This window comes from Tachypleus tridentatus, chromosome 7 (assembly GCF_004210375.1).
Source record: "Tachypleus tridentatus isolate NWPU-2018 chromosome 7, ASM421037v1, whole genome shotgun sequence".
Lineage (NCBI taxonomy): Eukaryota > Metazoa > Arthropoda > Merostomata > Xiphosura > Limulidae > Tachypleus > Tachypleus tridentatus.
The window spans coordinates 132,127,640-132,144,848 of NC_134831.1; the positions used below are offsets into that span (position 1 = coordinate 132,127,640).

The window sequence follows — 17,209 nt, forward strand, 5'->3', positions numbered from 1 at the left end:
GAAACTGCTAAAAACAAGTCGTTACTGCATTGCGTTGGTGTACTTTTTATCTGAAACATATATATATATGTATGTATATAGTGAACCGTGGTGTCTGTTCAATCGTTCGTCTGTCTCCAGTTTGAAAAGCTGTGCACGCATACAAAGCTCAACATTCACTTTTGAAATGACGGGAGAACAGTCGTGAATAGTGTTGATGCCAAATTTCATTTCGAAAGTAGAATATCCTAAGAACTAACCATACTATCATTCGCGGTTCAAAATGTGACGTAACTAAAATAATAAAAATGTATATTTACTGTATGCCATTGTCGAGCGACTCTTAACATGACTGAAATGCTCCATAGTTATTTTTGGTTCCGAATGAAACCAAGAGCGCAACACAATTAACCTTTTTAAAGTCCACTAAAAATGTTAAGTTAACAGATTAACTTTAACTTGTCTCGTCACTGGGGACGGGTACTTTTGCTTGTAACTAAGATTTAACACCACACTTAAAAATGAGCTAATGTCATTCGAAACTCCCATCCAACCATATTCTTACATTAATGTTTTGTGTGTCTTAGAAGTTGACCATCATTTCTTGCAAGGACGTAAAATGGCTCGACAATCCTGAAGGTTATGATTTATATAAATTGCACATGTCCGACATAGCCAGGTGGTAAGACCGTTCGACCCCTACTCGGACAGTCGCGAGTTACCGTTGCACCAAACATGCTTGCCCTTTCGTCCGTAGAGGCGTTATATGTGACGGTCAATCCCACTATTCGTTGGTAAAAGAGTAGCCCAAGAGCTGGCAATGGGTGGTGATGAATAACTACCTTCCCTCTAGTCTTAAACTAATAAATTAGGGACGGCTAGCGCAGATAATCTTCGTGCAGCCTTTCGCAAAATTAAAAAACAAACTCACTCAAAATAATAAACAAATTCTAAATTTAGAAATTTTCAAACTGTAGCCCTTATGTAGGTATCAAAAATATTTTAGGGACCCTCAAAGATCTATCCACGGATTTATTTATATAAAAACTGGCATGCACCTGCAACGGATCGGGCAACCCAATAGGAAATAAAGTTATTTTATGGTTTGTTTTTGAATTTCGCGCAAAGCTACTCGAGGGCTATCTGCGCTAGCCGTCCTTAATTTAGCAGTGTAAAACTAGAGAGAAGGTAGCTAGTCATCACCACCCACCGCCAACTCTTGGACTATTTTACCAAACAATAGTGGGATTGACCCCAAATAATAACGCTCCCACGGTTGAAAAGGCGAGTATGTTTGATGCGACCGGGATTGAAACCCGCGACCCTCGGATTACAAGACGAACGCCTTAACACACTTGGCCATGCCGGGCCTGATAGTTCATGGACTCTCAGGATTGACTGCACGTATTGAAATTAAAAGAGCATAATAATACATCCAGTTTACATTATTTGCATATAGTTGCTATTTCCCATGAAGTTTCACTAATAAATTGCAAATAGATAAGTAAATAAAATTTTATTTAAACGCAAAACAACGCACAAAACTATCTGTGCACTGGTACTACAGGAATCAAAACCCAATTCTCAGCGCTATCAGCCATCGGTCTTATCATAAGCCACTAGGAGCTGTTAAAATGAACAAATTGCACCTCGTTTAGTATATAAGCAACAAAATAAGTCAATATTTACGTAGTCAAACTATACAGGAAGATAAAAAAGTATTTGATAGTTGGAATTGTACTGACAAATGTTTTTTATCTAAGTGTTGATCTTATTTTAAGATAAAAAACTATTATAAACATTTAATAGTATTTCCGCTGATCATAAAATAAAAATTTAGAACAATTATTGCATAAAGAAGCCATTCAAGTGCCAGATATCATACACTATATTCTGGTGTGGCCCGGCATGGCCAAGCGCGTTAAAGTGTTCGACTACCTCACGTAGACGCAATTCTCACTAAGTGGAACATTTAACGTGGTTTAATGGCTACACTGGTTCGACTATGAATCCATCAGGTGGGTTAAAGCGTGTGACTCGTAATCCGAGGGTCGCGGGTTCGCATCCCCATCGCGCCAAACATGCTCGCCCTTTCAGCCGTGGGGACGTTATAATGTGACGGTCAATCCCACTATTAGTTGGTAAAAGAGTAACCCAAGAGTTGGCGGTGGGTGGTGATGACTAGTTGCCTTCCCTCTAGTCTTACACTGCTAAATTAGGGACGGCTAGCACAGATAGCCCTCGAGTAGCTTTGCGCGAAATTCAAAACAAACAAACTATATTCTGGCGTTTGAAAAAAAAATTAACAATGCATTTATAATTGTTAACGTGTGAAAATGGGGCAAAATATCATACACAATATAATTATATTTAATGATTTGTTACGTTAAAATGCTTGGATGGCTTCAAAAAGAAGCATGGCTGGTTTGATATTTGAATTTACCAGTTGTTTTTGGAAACGTCTTGTTCCGTCATTCGTGTTGATTAACGCCTCTTTGAATTTCTTGATGTTAAACACATTTATTCTTAAGTATTCTTTGTTTGTTTTGAATTTCGTGAAATGCTACACGAGGCCTATCTGCGCTAGCCGTCCCTAATTTAGCAGTGTAAGACTAGAAGAAAGGCAAATAGTTGTCACTACCCACCACCAACTCCTGGGCTACTCTTTCACCAACGAATAGTGGGATTGCCCGTCACATTATAACGTCCCCACGGCTGATATGGCGAGCATGTTTGGTGCGACCGGGATTCGAACCCGCGACCCTCAGATTGCTAGGCCTATTCTTCTTTAAATAGTGCGCTTCTTCGTTTTTTATATCAATTTCCTTTCTGGTGATAAAAAATGCGACTGTTTTCTTATTTAAATTGTTAACAATGCATCATTAAACTAATGTAGAAAATATGCAAAAATTTGATAAAACTGACTTTTAATTTTTTGCAGTTTGCCTTGATGTAATAATTATGGTTACTTGCAAGCTATTTTAAACTAATACAACGTGTTAAGTACGTTATACTATAACAATTCTTGGTATGTAAATCAAGAAACAACATGATAACCACAGTCGACATTTGTCGCATTTAAACGGAATGTATCACTACTACATTTGATACTGCTTAACATTTTGTAGCAAGTGTGATGTCACCCGCAAATTATCGGTATTTGGAAGAATACGTAACAGCCTTTTCCGACGTAAAATATTCATACACTAATTTCATTTAGATGTGTCAGGTAAGGAGATTTGCACTTTGAGATGGCTTTGAAAAAAAAGAAGAATATGGAATAACTTGGGGTATCAGGACTTTCCAGAAAAAGGCGTACAACAAGTCGTGTTAAACAAAGTGCAGCGTCTTCTAGTACGTAAAAGGTAACGAACGCAAAGGTCAGCAGCAAAAACCATTCAAGTTTCTCCACAGTGGTCAAAATAATCAAGAAGTACCTCCGTGTTTGAAAACTACACAAATCACGTGATTAAAAGTTGTTTTCACGACATGTTCATTCACGGGTGGTGTATTTCAAGCGGCTTAAGAATAAAAGGGTTATTCATGCTATTCTATATGAAGATATACTGGTTAAATCAACTAAGCAACGTTATGGATTTCTGTGCTATAATACTATTGAAACGAGCTCTGAGAAACCTACGTTCTTGTACTTTAGATGGATTATGGAAAGATAAGGGAAGAGTGTCAACTACATAGCAGGGCTATTGACAAGGTGTACAGCCGTCAGATACAGTATGACCGGACATAGCAGCATGGGTTGTAAAGATGTGTACCTGTACATTTACAAGTTGTAGATCTGCTAAAATGCTTAAGCAAATTGAGATTTAAAAGAAAGGAACAACTGTAACTGGCGAGTGAGAAACAATAAGTTTGCGCGCTCGTGTATGTTATTAAGTCAGGAAGTATACGTTTCATATACAATGTAAAAATGAGACGGGGGATAATTAACTCTTGAGAGAAATAGCGGAAGTGTTTATGACGTAAAGATTTCTTCCTTTGTTTTATTTCCTTCTAGCAAATGGGTAAAGCACTCTGTAGACAAAGGAGGTAAAAAGTGCAAATGCTAAAAAAGAAAGATAAACGATAATGACTTGCTTAAACCAACGTTTATCAAATTAGGGTTCGCGAGGGCAATCCGCAGGGGGCGCGAAAGTCATGTTCGAAAGTTCATACAAATATTTTAAATAATCTGATCTATAGAATAAAATTATTTTTCGAAAAATAAAATATAAATAAATTAAAACATATAATTTTGGAATAAACTATTCATTTATACGGTTTGTTTTGAATTTCGCCCGAAGCTACACCAGGGCTATCTGCGCTAGCCGTTCCTAACTTAGCAGTGTAAGACGAGAGAGAAGGCAGCTAGTCATCACCACCCACCGGCAACTCTTGAGCTACTCTTTCACCAACGAATAGTAGGATTGACCGTCACATTATAACGCCCTCACGGCTAAAAGAGCAAGCATGTTTGATGTGACGGGGATTCGAAGCCGCGAACCTCGGATTACGAGTTGAATGCCTTAACCCACCTGGCCATGCCGGGCCGAGAGTGAAATGTCTATTACTCTTCAAGCAGGGCAGATTTTAACAAACTTTCATTTTTTCAATATACTTAATAACTGTTAGAGTCTGTAACAAGACCTAATGATAGTATCTACTACTTGGAAATGTTTCTATATAAACGTACTCTTTCACTTTTTTCTTTAAGCACTGTTTATTGTTCGTTCACACATATATATTTCCTTTGATTATCATTATTCCTATTATCTTTATTTTCCCCGTTTTATCAAATAACTTCTCCCTGTTTAACGTGTTAAATGCAGTTTTCGGGTTTATAAAAAATACCTCTAACTTTCCTTTATTTTCCTCGTAACTTATTCTCTGTCACAGTGTTTCAAATGAATATATAATCACTGGTGACGTATCATTTCCTTTGGTATTCATTTTTCTTCTAACTACCCAGACCTTTTGTTTATCATTGTAGTCGTCCCATGATGGTACAACTATAAGTCTACGAATTTACAACGCTAAAATCAGGGGTTCGATTGTCCTAGGTGGGCTCAGCAGATAGCCCGATATAGCTTTGCTATAAGAAAACACACACACACATTCTAGCCATGCGATTAGACGTTAAAACGCTCTGTATATCGCGAGTATAAAAACCTGATTTTCAGCGTTGAAAGTCCGCAGACATGCTGCTGTGCCACTCGTGAAGTAGGAGGGCTAAATTTTTTGTGGGACATTTTTCTGTGTAAAACCTTTTGTATATTCTCCATAATATAGATTCTATATATATTTTATAATACATATTATATATATATTATATAATACAGGTTATATATATATTATATAATATAGATTCTATACATATATATGTATTCTATAATATAGATTCTATATATATATGTTTTATAATATAAATCCTATATATATGTATTTTATAATATATATTCTATGTATATGTTCTACAATATAAATCCTATATATATGTATTTTATAATATATATTCTATGTATATGTATTCTATAATGTAGATTCTATATATATATTCTATATAGTTCATATTTTCATCACTTTAGAAAGTGTTTTTTTATTTATACCAATTACCTTTTTATGCCATTTTAAATATTTTCGCTATTCTATTGTTCTTTCGATTTCTTATGAATTTGTTAATATTATTGCTCGCTTCTTTATAATAACTGAACTTCGTAATCTAACTTTTTACCCAAATTACACTTTTCCCGTTTTTATAACTTCTAAAACTGGAACTTTTTCTGCAAAACTTAACGCAAACACTTTCTTCTAATTGTTACTTTCGTCTCTACATTTATTATATATGTATATAAAACAAAGAATAAAATGTTGAGAAAATATATTTGAGACTTTCAAATTTATTCTGTTTTTCTAAAGTATGTGATAATTAATGGTAACAACCCAGTGTTTAATAGTATGTCTTAGATTTAACTGTTTGTCCAAAAATTATTTTAAGTTTCTGGTGAGCAGGAATTGAGAATAAAGGAAGCATTTCTCATTTAAGACCTAAAATCTTCCTTCAACACAACGGAAAGGGCAAATTTAGGAATTCCTTTTAAAAATATAAAGCTTTGCCCTGAAAGTTTTTTGAACGAAAAAAAAAATAAGGTAGCTTTATTATGTCCTTTCAAGCCTAGAAATACTACATTTGTGGAAAGGTTAGTGCACTGTCCTCCTTTGATAGGTAGTGTTAGCCAGTAGTGTCGTGCTGCATAAAGAAGTTCTATTGATTACTTGTGTTAAGAAGTGTTTGTTTGTTTTGGAATTTCGCACAAAGCTACTCGAGGGCTATCTGTGCTAGCCGTCCCTAATTTAGCAGTGTAAGACTAGAGGAAAGGCAGCTAGTCATCACCACCCACCGCCAACTCTTGGGCTACTCTTTTACCAACAAATAGTGGGATTGACCGTCACATTATACACCCCCACGACTGGGAGGGCGAGCATGTTTAGCGCGACGCGGGCGCGAACCCGCGACCCTCAGATTACGAATCGCACGCCTTACGCGCTTGGCCATGCCAGGCCATTTAAGAAGTGATGTAGTGCAATATAAAAAAATACCCTTAATAGCTGGTGTTAGGCAGTGGTGTAGTGCTATATAAAAACGTCCCCTTAATAGTTAGTGTTAAGCAGGGGTGTAGTGCTACATAAAAAGTCCCTTTAATGCTAGCGTTAGGCAGTGAAGTAATGCTACATAAAAAAGTCCCCTTAATAATAGCTAGTGTTAGGTAGAGGTGTAGTGCTACATAAAAAGTCCCTTTAATAGCTAGCGTTAGGTAGAGGTGTAGTGTTACGTAAAGAAGTCCTCTTGATAGTTAGTGTTAGTCTGTTAGATATGTTTAAGTAAAGATATACGTAACAATTATGATATAAAATGCACATTATAAATACAATGAGTTTTAGAGAAGAAACATTGTTTATTTCAGTTTTGTTTTGTACAGTTTGCAATGTTACCTAATAAGTAACAAGTAGTGATATTTATTAAAGTGAGCAACGTTAAGTTTCGATAAATCCAGAATTACTTGTGTGAGTAGAATATAGAGTCGTAGACGTGTAATGAAATATAATATAGTAAACTCACTGCTTGATTAACAGACAGTGTTTTGAATTCACAATACGATAGTAAAGCAATTTTATTAACAGATCAAGTCTCAAAGCTACCTTTAGTAAAACTAGTGAAATACTATTTAAATTGTACCGAGTTTAGTGAACATATACTTAACGTTGCCTATCCTTTTGCAAACCAGTCTTTGGACAAAAACAACAACAAAACAACTGAATATTCCCAGTTGCAATAAGTATGTTGATGTGCTATTACCACTAGATGTCGTCCGTGTTGTTCGATAAAGTGTCCAAACTTTGGAACACTTAACTGACTTAAGTGACACATTAAGTTTCCATTAGCCAACGTAACGATAACATTCAACTAGTTACAAACTGAGTATCAGATTCCACGTGATAATTACACGTCATGGACTCCTTGTGTTTGGGAATGTCTTGTACATTTCTAGGCACCTGACTGGAACGCGAGTATCATCCAATGTCCAACTGTTTCAGCTCAACTGGTCTGAATAAAGATGTTGTTTAATGACTGCAACTGATAAGCTCGACTGCTCTGGCAAATACCCTTCTCAGAGATAAAGAAAAAGAGTAAGTGCATATTTACATATTCAGCTGAATTTAGTTTCTTGCTGAAAATATTTTGCTGATGACAAAAATGGTTATTACTACGTTTGTGTGGGAACTATGATCAGAAAACTACATCCATTTGAAACAGCTTTTATCACTACAAGCTCGTATAGATAGAATTTTCCGTTTGAAGATTTTATTTGTTTGTTTTTGAATTTCGTACAAAGCTACACTAGGACTATCTGCGCTAGCCGTCCCTATTTTAGTAGTATAAGACTAGAGGGAAGGTAGCTAGTCATCACCACCCACCGCCAACTCTTGGGCTACTCTTTTACCAACGAATAGTGGGATTGATCGTAACATTATAACGGCCCCACGACTGAAAAGGCGAGCATGTTTGGTGTGATGGGGATTCGAACCCACGACTCTCGGGTTACGAGTCGAGTGCCCCGTTTGAAGAAAAACTTACAACAAGCGCTTATTAAATTCCGAAAAGTAAAGTTCATAATGAATATTATTCGTAACTCTGTTCAACGCAAACTGGAGTTTATTATGAGACATTCCTATAAATGTAGATAAAATTACAGTCTGTATCTCCAGAATGTAATTTTATTAGTTCAATAAAGTTACTTTCTGGAGGTCGTGATTTTATTTAAAATTCAATACAAACACCGCTCAAAGTGAGTAATTTATTAATTCAAGTGATTACAATAATCACACGGTATCTACCAACTTTCAGATTTAATTTTATCTTTCTTTTATTATTTCGTAGTGAAAGTTCATCAGATAACTCACATTACTTGATCCTCACATTGATGAAGAAAGTTCATCAGACAACTTACGTTACCTGATCCTCACATTGATGAAGAAAGTTCATCAGACAACTTACGTTACCTGATCCTCACATTGATGAAGAAAGTTCATCAGACAACTTACGTTACTTGATCCTCACATTGATGAAGAAAGTTCTTCAGACAACAGATGCAGTTTTGTTTTAGCAACAAATAAAGTTTTTATTCTTTAGGATTTTTTACAGTACTATTTTTCGTAAGTAAAATGATTTTTACCACCGGTGTTAAGTGGTTTAACTATATAAGTAGAGCCATTGAAACTAGGTTGTATGTATGTACAATCATGTGAAAAAATTAGGACACCCTATGAAAGCCTGTGTATTTGTGTAACATTTTTGGATATATAGATATTTAATCTCAATTTCAACAATACTGAGAGATTATAGGAATATAACTAAACAATTAAAACTGAAGAAAAGACTTTTCAAGATCTTGTGTAAATGTAATTCTATAGAAATGCATATTCTAACTGAGGAAAAATTAGGACACCCTATCCCCTAATAGCTAGTGTTACCCCCTTTGGCTGAAATAACTGCAGTGAGACGCTTCTTGCAGCCATCTACCAGTCTCTGACATCGGTCTGAAGAAATTCTGACCCACTCCTCAATGCAGAATTCTGTCAGCTGTGAGATGTTTGAGTGGTTACTTGCATGTACAGCCCGTTTCAAGTCACCCCACAGCATCTCAATGAGATTAAGATCTGGGCTTTGACTCGGCCATTCCAGGACTCTCCATTTCTTAGTTTTCAGCCAGTCCTTGGTGGGTTTACTGGTATGTTTTGGGTCATTGTCGTATTGCAGGGTCCAGTTCCGCTTCAGCTTTAATTTTCATACAGATGGTTTCACATGATCCTCAAGCACCCTTTGATATACAGTAGAATTCATGGTGGATTCTATGACTGTGAGCTGTCCAGGTCCTGCTGCAGCAAAGCAGCCCCAAACCATGACACTTCCACCTCCATGCTTCACAGTTGGTATGAGGTTCTTTTCCTGGAATGCTGTATTTGGTTTACGTCAAACATGTCCTTTGTTCTGGCGTCCAAATAATTCAATTTTGGACTCATCTGTCCAAAGAACATTATTCCAGAAGTCCTGGTCTTTGTCTACATTTTCTCTGGCAAACTTCAGTCTGGCCTTGATGTTTCTCTTAGAAAGCAAAAGTTTCCTCCTTGCACACCTCCCATGCAAGTTAAACTTGTGCAGTCTCTTTCTGATTGCAGAGGCATGCACTTTCACATCAACAGTAGTCAGAGCCTGCTGTTGGTCCCGTGATGACATGTTAGAGTGTTTGGAGACCTCTTTTAGCATCTTGCGGTCTGCTTTCGGGGTTAACTTGCTTGGACGACCAGACCTGGGCATGTTGGCAGTTGTTTTCAAAGCCCTCCACTTGTTGACTGTTTCCTGGACAGTGGAATGGATGATTTCAAAATCTTTTGGGATCTTTTTAAATCCCTTACCAGACTCATAAGCTGCTATAATTTTCTTTCTGAAGGCCTCAGACAGCTCTTTTGCTCTCATCATGGTGCTCACTCTCACTTCAACAGTCAGGAGCACATCAAACTAAATGTCTGAGGTTTAAATAGGGCAAACCTCATTCAGAATGCTGAGTAACGATCTTCTAATCATGTGCACCTGTTGTGGTACACCTGTGTGTGAGTTGAGCCATTTTAAGTGGGAATAAATGTGGGGGTGTCCTAACTTTTTCCTCAGTTAGAATATGAATTTTTGTAGAATTACATTTACAGAAGATCTTGAAAAGTCTTTTCTTCAGTTTGAATTGTTTAGTTATATTCCTATAATCTCTCAGTATTGTTAAAATTGAGATTAAATGGCTATACATCCAAAAATGTTACAAAAATACACAGGCTTTCATAGGGTGTCCTAACTTTTTCACATGATTGTATATCCTGCAGTATTCGACTGAACTCTGTATTTGCTGCACTGGTTTGTTATATGTAGTGTAGTTCTAAGAAAATTTCATACCCGAACATTAGACAAATAGTTTAGTTTAGCTTAAAAAATAGGTTACAATTGATATTATTATTAATAGTTTATTAATAACTTAATAGGTCTGGGATATGATGACTGAAACAAAAATCTCGTGCATTCTCTTAATACAAATACGAATCGAAGATTCGTTTCAAAGCAAGACATGCATTTCCTGAACTCGATCAATATAAACGATACCTTACTCCGCCCTCTTCCCTGAGCTTAATTGTTTTTATATAGATTTATAATGTCACGTTATTCGATGCTTTTAGCTAATGAAACTTAATATTTCATTCTTAATAAGAAACTAGTTTTATTTAGCCCATAATTTATATGTTGGCTTTTGTTTGGATGTCTGTGTTGTTTTTTTTATAAGCACTGTAAAATAATTAAAATAGAATTGATAGAAGCTAACAAATAGTTTTAGTGACATTTCCACGAGAAAAAGGAAAATTTATTTTCTTCCAGCTCGCGAGCTAATTATTTACTCATTTATTTCTATTACATTATATGTATAAAAGTTGAGTACTTCATATTAAAATGATTTTGGAGCCTCACAACGTCGTAACAGTCCATGTCGCACGTCTCCGGTCATACTGTATCTCACAACTGTGCATTTTAACAATACCCCTAAAATACGGGCTTTATTACAAACAACTTAATCGTATGAAAAACTCTCATGTCCAAACACACTCTTCTTCCCTACTGCATTCCATAATCTGTCTATTGCATGGCTTTCCAGTGCCATTTCAACAGCCTAATTTCACAGAAATACGTTAATGTTGTATCCAGTGACTTGAAACATGTGTCTTTGTATGGCATAGCAAGAAATCCCGTTTTATTCCCCAAATGCTTTAGGTATTCACAAATTAAACGGACATGACCATGACCTAAGAGCAGCTTGTATACACCAGACTTGTATCGCTTTAGCAGACGAAATGTTTCTTGACCAGTTGAAGAGTCGCGGCTTTGCTTTACCATTGCTAGGGTATGAATAGTTAATCTTAAAATGTAGTTCTGATACACTCTTTTCCATCGCAACTTTAAATCAGTTGTGTTCGTCAAGTGACTTGCTGATATTTGTATATAAGAACGTTTTAATATTACGCTCTCAAATCTATATCTATCATGTCAAAGTGTTGAAACTTGTCTCCGTTTAGACTTGTACCACATGTAGACCTTAGTTTCGTTTCATACTACTATAAACAATATTGTGTATTTGTCCACTATTATAAAATAGCATGTTACTGCTGTTATCACTATTCATTACTTGGCACAGTTACAACAGAAAATTTAATAAATCGACACTGTATATAATTATCACTGTTACAAGTTTGACACTTTTGCTATCAGACAGTTCTGGTGCACAACAATACGTAGTAACAAGTGTGCTAAAGTTGACGTTCAGCCAGATAAATCGTTCTACGTTTAAAGACGAAATATTTACGTGCTATCGCTATGCGTTGAAGTGTGGTATAAGAATCGGTTGGGATTGAGAGACGTTAGAAAGCGACTGATCTTTGACCGTCCCGTAAAGGATTAGAGAATTACGGAACTCAGTAGTCAGAAAGTTATTGAAGAGGCAGACTTGGAAGCTACACGCTTCCCTGTAATTATGAAGTGTCATAATCCGATTACAAAAATGTAGGTGACAGCCACGAAAAAAGGAGTTGTTGGTGTTTGAGATGACAGAATGAACAAATCGAGAGTGAGGAAGTGTGCTACCACTACACTGAGAAACAACACCTCAGTTTCTTATGTGTTATTGATTCAGTAATAAACAGGAACGTATGTTTAAATTTGAGTCAGTTCATGGCAGAAAGGACTACAACGTTAACATCAGTGAAAGAAGAGCAAAGTTCTGGGACAGTAAAGTCGGAACAAAATGTTGCCCGAAACTACAATATACAATTGATTTTCCATATGCAATGTATACCATTATCTGATTTTAATGTAATTTGCGACCCTTACAAAAATTAGTTAAAATAATTGCATGACTATAAATAATGACCAATGTATCAGCCAAGACTACCTGTCTGCCTATTAACATTCTATGCTATCAGTGAATCTCCTTTTTTTACTGTCTGTCTTGCCTGCAGTATTTTCTTGGCTATCTAGCCATCTATAAATCTGTTTTATGAATTGATGTATTTGTCTTATTTACCTAACTATTTGCGAATCTGTTTTCTCAACTATACGTGTCTACTTGGTGTAACTTTATATGAAAATGTTTTCTTCAGTATCTATAGTATTTTCATGGCTATCTACCTATTTAGGAGTCTGTCTATTTACCTTATTTGCCGACATATTTAGCACCTGTGTATCTAGTTCACGGTTAACTCTCGACGCTGCCCTAGAAAGACCTAATACATATATATATATAATATATTATAATATAATATAATATAATATAATATAATATAATATAATATAATATAATATAATATAATATAATATAATATAATATATAATAATAATATAATATAATATAATATAATATATATAATATAATATAATATAATATAATATAATATAATATAATATAATATAATATATAATAATAATATAATATATAAAGAGTTCCAAAACATTTGTTCAGCGGGTTTCTTAAGAACCAAAAGGGGTAAAACAATGTTCTCTTTGAAAGCGGAAAACTTGCAAATCAAAACGTTTAGAACGTCAGAAACCATGTCCTTACTCAGGTAAATCCCCTTTCGTTCTCACAGTAATGGTTGTGGTTATGAAGGAAAATATTAAGATGCAAAAAGAGCCATTGCAATGGAGCATAATTTATCCTTTGGTACTTTTAACCCCCGAATTACCTAACCAGTTGTATTAATTCAATAGCACTATAAAAAAGTCCACATATCGTATTATATTAATCAGTTTTATGTTTTTGACTGATACAGCACTTACTTTGTAGAAACGATCTAACAACTAGATAAAATCGCTCATTTTTTATAAAAATGCGTAGAGGGCATTAGCAGCAATTATCGGACTTAAATGCAACACTGTCAGTATTTTTCTTTTCGACTTTTGCGTCACAGTTGATGCATTCAAACCAAATTGTTGCATAAACAGCTCATAATGATGTTTCGTAAAGCCAGTGAAGCTCTTCATTGGTACTTATGGTTAAAAAGATAACAATAGAGGATTTTCAGCTGACGAAAGTCCACGAGCCCATAACCATACCTCAAGATCAACAGAAATGTGACCGAAGAAACAGGAATTATGTTAACCCCGTTGTAACACACGATTCACAACCCCTTCGATACAGTATCAATAAAAGGCAACGTCCAGGGAAAGGTCTCTGGGACTTTGGTAAGGATTTGAGGACTAAGACAGACATCGGCTATCTTTCGAAGAAGTTTGTTAGATTGTTTGTTTTAATTTCGCGCAAAAGCTACACGAGGGCTATCTGCGCTAGCTGTCCCTAATTTAGCAGTGTAAGACTAGAGGGAAGGCGGCTAGTCATCACCACCCACCGCCAACTCTTGGACTACTCTTTTACCAAAGAATAGCGGGATTGATCGTTACCTTATAACGCCCTCATGGCTGAAAGGGCGAGCATGTTTGGTGTGACGGAGATTCGAACCCGCGACCTGCGGTTTACGAGTCAAGCGCACTAATTACGTGGCCATGCCGAGTTGAGGGTGGGGTAATAATATAAAATCGCAAATTAATCAAAAATTTCTTTCATATGTCGAATAAATAAAAAAGAAACGTTTTCTCATTTTCCGGGGGCGGTTACAACTTACTTTCTTCAATCCATGAGGCAAGTTTGAGGTAGTAATGAATAAAGATCCTTATTAGATCCTTTCGAGTATTGTCTTATATTGCAATAGCAATCAAAACAATTCAATAGTAAAGTCGAGCATTTTACTCCATGTTTCTTCTTTTTTATACACCAAACTAGATTTAAACGCTACGAAGATAGAAAGCTCGCTCGAAGAACAGGTTCGAGTTATTGGAAATATGGTCATTAAACTGCAATGGGCACTAACTCTACGTGAGGACTGTTTTCCAGCCGAGCTGCTATAATAAGTTATCGATTAATGCACTTTATACTCATGTATTAATATTATACACTCGTGCGCTTCATATAATCGTAATACATGTACTTCGTTAGCTAAACTACTCGTTGTTGTCAAAACAATTTGTCATGACTCTGATTGCACTGTCAACCAAACACAAAATAGGAATCTAGATAATCAGATGGTATTTTAGCAAACGCATCCTGCTGGAAGGTTTGTTGCAGTTTCCTTAATTGCACCTTGTATTTTGATTTTTAAGAAGACCACTGTCTTCCTTTCAAAATCCTCTGAGCATTTGAGAACTATATGGAATAGAAACTAAAACTTGCTGTGCAATTAAGCCTAACAGAGCCTGTAATATTAAAAGCCGAGCAAAGACTTGACTTCTCCAAATATCGAACAAAACGATTTGGGGACTTTGAAGTTTCAATCTTAAAAAACATAGTTCTTTGGATTTTTCAAATTGGCATAAAATTCTCTGCATTACGTTTGAACTTCACTTTGAGTTATTGTAACCATCAATAAAATATTTAGAGAGGCCGAGCTGATCACTGTAGCCCCCCGCCTGGTAGGTTATAAAATGAGGTGGAAATGATACAACTTGTACAAATACATTTTCTTCTAATAATAATTAAGCTCTATGCGTGCACATAAAATCACAGGTTTTAAATTGCGTATTGTAATCAGCACTTTTTTATTTTAATTTCGCGCAAAGCTACAAGAAGGCTATGTGCGCTAGCAGTGTAAAACTTGAGGGAAGGCAGCTAGTCATCACCACCCACCGCCAACCCCATTATAACGCCCTCAGGGCTGAAAGGGCGAGCATGTTTGATGTGACGGGGATTTGAGCCCGCTACCCAACCCCAGTCAAGGGCCTTAACCATCTGGCCATGCCGGGCCTGTACATAATTGAAACCCGGTAGGTTATAAAATGAGGTGGAAATGATACAACTTGTACAAATTCATTTTCTTCTAATAATAATTAAGCTCTATGCGTGCACATAAAATCTATTTACAATTAAAGCTCTTACTTTATTTAATTATATACAATAGGCTTTAAATTGCGTACTGAGTGGAAGTAAATTTGTTCTAAACAATTCATCAGCACTTTTTTTTTTTAATTTCGCGCAAAGCTACAAGAAGGCTATGTGCGCTAGCAGTGTAAGACTAGAGGGAAGGCAGCTAGTCATCACCACCCACCGCCAACTCTTGGGCTACTCTTTTACCAACGAATAGTGGAATTGATCGTCACATTATAACGCCCCCCACGGCTGAAAGGGCGAGCATGTTTGGTGTGACGGGGATGCGAACCAGCGACCCTCAGACTACGAGTCGCATGCCTTAAGACGCTTGGCCATGCCAGGCCGAAGACAACAGAACGTTCAATAAATATCTATATGTAATTAGTATTATTGCTATATAAAATTATATGAAAACTGAGAGCGTCGAATAGAAAACAGAGAATTAGGCGAAATTCTTATGGTAGCCTAAAATCAAGGTTATTACACTTTATAGAGCATATATGAAATGTTAATTGTAAAGGGTTTACTATAATATAGTTATTTTAATATCGAAAAACAAAACAAAATAGTGAAAGGTGTGTAGGTTTGAATTTCTCTGTCCTCTTTGGTTGGAAATAGAGATAGCCGGGGGTTCTCAGAAAGATATTTTTTACCTTTACGTGAGTCAAATATATATTTAGAAATGCAAGTCAATTATATTGTTAAATGTGTATTGCGAAATTCCCGTCCATTTTCTAAACTTGTAGATGATTTTCGAGTGTAAGAATCAACAATACATGTTTTACGAAAGTACTGGCGTGTCTTCAGGTATTGTTGCCACCTGAAATTTCGAAAATGTCGCCTAACTGACGCGCCAAGAGACAGTTATATATCGTTGGTTTACTGTAGTTAGTAAACAATAAACCCCGAAAGCTATAATTGTGATAAACGCCTATTAATCAGAAAACTAGATATTTTACCAGGAACGTTTATAAATTTCGAACATAACAAATCGTTTAACTTCATTGAATTAACTTCGAACGTTAATATTTCTACGACGACACCGCATAACTTCAGCGGAAAAAGAAAACTCACGTATGAAGAGATAGCCGTTAAGTGAACTATACTGATAAAAGCTCAGAGTTAATTCGCTCATCGTGAACTGTCGGTAAAATATTCAGTTTCAGACCAAATAGAAGTGTCAAGATTGTTTATAAGTTCGTAAAATATTTGTATATAAATAATTATTTGTAATAACCGTTATTATATATTATACGATTGTTTCTATACTAAAATATATTTCTGTTAAGAAAGAAATCTCGTTGGCAAATATCGTAACATTGATACATCTCCACGTTTAATTAACTTCTTTATTTATAGCACAATTAAACTTAATATCAGGCTATAGAAATCGTCATGCATAACATAATAAATCGGATTCTCGTCCGAGATAAATCATAATACCTAACATAATTCATTCTACAAGTTACTTGTTTTCCTGTTGTATTTTATAATGGCGTATTGTTCTAATGATGAATTAACTATTCAGACTCATAGTTTGTGGCTTCTGTATACGTATCACTTGTAAATTTCCATAGCTGCCTTCAATGCTGTATATGTGTTTGTCTGTTCCGAATGTTTGAAAACGAATTTAAATTTATAATATCTTAAAACACCATTTTTTAAACAAAAGC

The 17,209-nt window shown here is 35.7% G+C and overlaps 1 protein-coding gene across 2 annotated transcripts in view; it reads left to right on the top strand.

The window, feature by feature from the left end:
• LOC143256622 (homeobox protein ARX-like) overlaps positions 1-17,209 on the top strand; it is a 104,433-nt gene that overhangs the window by 27,929 nt on the left and 59,295 nt on the right. The gene's annotated exons all lie outside the window — the stretch shown is intronic.